Source organism: Ylistrum balloti, unplaced genomic scaffold (assembly GCF_031769215.1).
Source record: "Ylistrum balloti isolate Yb309-2 unplaced genomic scaffold, AGI_CSIRO_Ybal_v1 Utg370876, whole genome shotgun sequence".
Taxonomy (NCBI): Eukaryota; Metazoa; Mollusca; class Bivalvia; order Pectinida; family Pectinidae; genus Ylistrum; species Ylistrum balloti.
Genome location: NW_026782500.1, coordinates 394227 through 400453, shown reverse-complemented (window position 1 = coordinate 400453; position 6227 = coordinate 394227).

The following is a 6227-nucleotide window of genomic DNA, read 5'->3' as shown; positions in this document are numbered from 1 at the left end:
ATTCTAGACCACGTGAATCGTCTCAACCGGGTTACGCGAACACTGTCTTAGTTGATGCCAATAATAGCATGGGCGTGTAAATTTATTTCTCTGGGCATATTGAATCGCAACACAGGTTATTCCCTAACAACTTATTGTATATCAGTAGATCAGACATGTGTCATCATTAATACCTCTTCTTTTTTTTTTTTTATAGAATAATGATTATATATACGTTTTACTTAGCACGATAGAATACAACTATTTGATAATCTGATTTAAACACGCAAACACAGACTTCCCCGCGTTAGATACAACTAGACAGGGAACGAAAATCATTACCATAACCCTACCTAAGATAGGATAGGGCATCCTACCTGTGTCCATTACATATATAAATTATCAAGTTATTTTTATTTTCGAAAACGTCTATTCGAAACATGAATTCGTTTAATTGATTATTTTTTTCTATTTCGAAATAGTTTTTTTTATCGAAATATTGTTTAGTTTTATAAGCTCTCCTCATCCGAACGACAAGACGAGCTATAGGGTTACCGCGGCGTCTGCCGCCGTTTCCTTATAGCTATATATCGCTTTTGTACTAGTCATGAAAGACTGAGCGGATTTTACCCAAAGTTGGTCTGAAGCATCCTTGGGGCGAAATAAAACTTGTTTTTATAAATGGTGGGTCTCGGCCCTCTGGGGCGGAAGAACCGTGGACTAAAAGGGGAAATAGAGCAAATTCTTTAAAAATTTACTCCTTATATATGAATGATTGGATTTTGCTCAAATGTGGCCTAAAGCATGTAAAAAGGCGCAAACAGTTTGGTGTTTATTGTATAAACCTTACCGGGATCCTAGTCATTCTGACGACGAACACACAGCTAACCAATTGTTATATGTCAGTGATTAATACGCTTTATCGCTCTCTGAAATAACACGTAAAAGCGTATGATAGTGTCATTGCAATACTGAGCAACAAGTGATAGGGTTTGCGAAGTGCTAATTTCGTGGCTTTGTGATGTAACGGCATTTGGACAGAAGTCATAGCCCTCCTCACATGGACAATCGGTCAACTTTAGGAATGGTAATTCTAAACGAGGCCCTATACAAGTTCACGTCATTGCAAGATATTGTCTAAAGATCGCTTGTAATGGCAGTCTTATCTCTAAGTCTTAATCGTTTATCTAGTGTTAGGTCACAAGTAGGAAAATTGTGTCAAAATGTTACGAATATTTGTTGTCCTGGCATGTTGGTCTGTGATTCTAATGAAAGGTAAGAATTCATCAGAAAGGACTTTTCTAAAAAGCTTGAGACAAAGCTTGGATTTCTGTCAGTTTGGAACCAGGCGAATGTTACACTACGAACATGAATATTTTGAATTGTGTCTTGTTTTAAGGACGAAATGTCAGCTTTGAATCTTATATAGTCTCCGAATGCCTTAAATTGTGTCAATTTACTAAATTCATCTGTATGATGTTTAATCATATTCCAGTCGGTTACTCTTCTTGCAGTTTTTAGTGTCGATAGTTATCCCTGCTCAATATTCACATGTACCAATTAACATCAGCACCGAGAAGCTGTGATCTTCTAGTAATTATCATACATCTTACAGAGAATTAAGCATGAAGGAATGTACTTCCATTAAATGACGCATTTCGCCAGAAAAAATATTGTCCACATAATTGAGTTAATTAATTCAATGGTACATTTAGTATAATCAAATAAAAAAGAATCGCATATCGGTTAGTTTGTGTTTTTAAGACATATTTTCGTTTTAGCTCACACAGTTCCGGCTGACAGAGATTATACAGGTCAAGGTCAGTAACATTTGTAGTTCTTTCATTTTCCTCTCTCTAACACTGGCACTGTTCAAATAGGATTCAACCTAATGTCAACTTTCGTGTTTTATCTTATTATTATTTCGGGGGTGGGGGGATGGGGATGGGCGATATATTCACGTGTATTTGTTCGGTCGGGGATGGGTAGGGGGTAAAGGGCCTGTCGTTGTCAACTCTTCCTTTTATACTTTGCATATCAAAAATTGATATATGAGGTTATTTTTCGATTTTGACGTAGTGACGTTCTGCTCTTAAGCTGTTTGATTTCATGTTCACCGAATGTTTTGTATTACCAAATCAATTTCACTTTCAACTCTGACCCGATGCACGATCAGATAAATGTACTGAATGCACTTAACATAGGTTTTTATAGAGGACGTAATTGACATTTTTAATTAATCCGAATTATTTAACAGAAAGGCTTACGTTAAAGATTATTGTTACAATGAAACATGCTTCAATAAGTCTTTCATGCAATTAGATTGGACCAACACGTTATATGGTACATGTATAATTAACGCGCCTCAAAGTTGTGACGACCTGGATAAAAAAAACTTTTAATTGAATACTTAATAAATAATATCCGCCGCTGATATGTCGATTTCTAAAACAATGTTAACGAGTTAGCATTTTACATATGCCACTTCGACAGTCAAATAAGAGATAAATAGCCAAAAAGTACATAATATATACTAAACAAAAAAAGAAAGGTAACACTACTTTATTCTGTGATTAATTTATTAACCCCTTCATAAATCCTTACCAATCATGTACGAATAAAGTAATTGATCAATTCTGATAAAACTGCAGTCATGGTTCATTATAAAACTTTGCGTTCAGTTGATTTTATTCAAGGACGTTGGTGTAACACCATTAGTAACGGGTATGGCCACCGTTTGCAAAGTAAACAGCATTGCAGCGTCGTCGCATGGAACTCGTAAACCGGCGGATAATTCGAGGAGAGATGTTGTTCCATTCGATTTTGACGTAGTGACGTTCTGCTCTTAAGCCGTTTGATTTCATGTTCACCGAATGTTTTGTATTACCAAATCAATTTCTAGGCTAAACTCGCCATGAAATCGCTGGAAGATGAAACGCGTGATAGTTCATCTTACTTTACAACACAGTAGTATGATGTGATAGAACTGATGTCAGTATGACGTGATAGTACCGGATGTCAGTATGACGTGATAGTACTGATGTCAGTATGATGTGATAGAACTGATGTCAGTATGACGTGATAGTACCGGATGTCAGTATGACGTGATAGAACTGATGTCAGTATGACGTGATAGTACCGGATGTCAGTATGACGTGATAGAACTGATGTCAGTATGACGTGATAGTACTGATGTCAGTATGACGTGATAGTACCGGATGTCAGTATGATGTGATAGAACTGATGTCAGTATGACGTGATAGTACCGGATGTCAGAATGACGTGATAGTACTGATGTCAGTATGACGTGATAGTACTGATGTCAGTATGATGTGATAGTACCGGATGTCAGTATGACGTGATAGTACTGATGTCAGTATGATGTGATAGAACTGATGTCAGTATGACGTGATAGTACTGATGTCAGTATGATGTGATAGAACTGATGTCAGTATGACGTGATAGTACCGGATGTCAGTATGACGTGATAGTACTGATGTCAGTATGACGTGATAGTACCGGATGTCAGTATGACGTGATAGAACTGATGTCAGTATGACGTGATAGTACTGATGTCAGTATGACGTGATAGTACCGGATGTCAGTATGACGTGATAGAACCGGATGTAAGTATGATGTGATAGTACTGATGTCAGTATGACGTGATAGTACCGGATGTCAGTATGACGTGATAGTACCGGATGTCAGTATGATGTGATAGAATTGATGTCAGGTCCAAGTGATAGGACTGATGTCAGTATGATGTAATAGACTGATGATAGTATGACGTGAAGTACTGATGTCAGTATGACGTGATAGTACTGATGTCAGTATGAAGTAATAGACTGATGATAGTATGACGTGTAGTACCGGATGTCATGCTATTTGTGCTATAGATGAGGTAAGTTTACTTGAATGTGCTGATAACTCCCTTCTTTCACCCATTTGTCATATTATCTAAGTAATCACAGAGAAAGTAAACTCCAGCTTACAAACGTAAATGCATCTATTAAATTTTATTTCATTCATTTATTTACTTAATTTGTTTTTTTAACGAAATAAAGTCACGCCAACAATATAAAATATTGAGATGACCAGCAGACTAAGAGAGAATTAACCACTCATCTCTTGTATGTAAGAAAAGGGTATCGCAACCCTCATGGAAAGGTTATTATGTTACACATATGAAAAAGCCCCGTGTTTGCAAATTCCATCATCTTTCACCGAGGGATCAAATTCCCAAGGAAATGGACAATATTTCATGCTTTTAGTATATGGTCTAATTCTAGGCCATTGTGAGTACCGGGGACGGAACTACAGCCAAGGCGAGAAGTGGTCGGAGGGATGTGAAGTGAATTGCTCATGTGAAGATGCCTTCACGGGCTTCTTTGTATGTTCTAAAAGGTAAGCACAAGTAACATCGATAATGATTTTATTAATCTAATGATACGATAGGCTAAAGGGAAGATCGATAATTTTTATTTGTGATCTTCACTTTCAACTTTGACCCGATGCACGATCAGATAAATGTACTGAATGCACTTAACATAGGTTTTTATAGAGGACGTAATTGACATTTTTAATTAATCCGAATTATTTAACAGAAAGGCTTACGTTAAAGATTATTGTTACAATGAAACATGCTTCAATAAGTCTTTCATGCAATTAGATTGGACCAACACGTTATATGGTACATGTATAATTAACGCGCCTCAAAGTTGTGACGATCTGGATAAAAAAAAACTTTTAATTGAATACTTAATAAATAATATCCGCCGCTGATATGTCGATTTCTAAAACAATATTAACGAGTTAGCATTTTACATATGCCACTTCGACAGTCAAATAAGAGATAAATAGCCAAAAAGTACATAATATATACTAAACAAAAAAAGAAAGGTAACACTACTTTATTCTGTGATTAATAATTAACCCCTTCATAAATCCTTACCAATCATGTACGAATAAAGTAATTGATCAATTCTGATAAAACTGCAGTCATGGTTCATTATAAAACTTTGCGTTCAGTTGATTTTATTCAAGGACGTTGGGGTAACACCATTAGTAACGGGTATGGCCACCGTTTGCAAAGTAAACAGCATTGCAGCGTCGTCGCATGGAACTCGTAAACCGGCGGATAATTCGAGGAGAGATGTTGTTCCATTCAGCGATCAAGGCTTGGGCCAGCTCCTGCAAGTTTGACGGCTGATTTTGACGTTCTCTCACGCGTCGCCCGAGAACGTCCCAGACATGCTCAATCGGTGACAAATCAGGTGATTTAGATGGCCAATCTAACACCTGTACGTTATTCTGCTGCAAGAAAGTTCTGCTGACGCGACTGGTGTGCGCTGGTGCGTTATCCTGTTGAAAAATGGCGCCAACGCTATGGCGTCTTAAGAATGGCAGAACCACTGGTCTTAAAATTTCGTCCCGATATCGAATGCCGGTTAAATTGCCATTTAACACAACAAGCCTTGTACAAGTCCCCCCACAAATACCACCCCAAACCATTACACTTCCGCCGCCAAAGCGGTCCCGTTCTGCGACGCAGCAGTTCGCAAAACGCTCCCCTCGTTGCCTCCACACTCTGCGCCTTCCGTCACCGTGTTGCAGGCAAAACCTGGACTCATCTGAAAACAGAACATTGTTCCATTGTCGTAAGGCCCAACGACGGTGAACACGGGTCCAGTTACGCCGATTATTACGGTGACGTCGCAACAAATTGGGTCCAGTGTAGGGACGCCGCGCTTTCAATTGGTAGGCCCTCAGCCTGTTGCGGACTGTTAGGGGAGACACACGACGACCAAACAATGTCCTTGTAGTCTCTACTGCGGTTACGAATCGATTGCGCAAGTGTATCAATCGTATACGACGGTCATCTCTGGCGGTCGTTTTACGGGGTCGGCCGCTTCGGGGACGATCGGATGTTGACCCAGCATGGTTTAAACGACTTACCAACTGGCAAATTGTCTTAACACTGCAACCAAAATGCCGTGCAACTCGACGGCGAGACTCCCCAGCCTGGATCTTGCCTGCAGCCTTTTCTCTCTGTACTTGTGACAGCCGGGGCAAAATGATAAAGCTGATAGATAGCAAGATTCGGTGATTTCTAAGTCCTAAGGATCTAAGGAACAGTTGTCAGTTTGAATGTTTATCAAATTCAAGCGAAGATACAAGTTAGTCGCAGAAAACCTCGTGCAGCTCTTTCGCTAATACAGACTTTCACGCTTGAATGATTTTGGTAACCC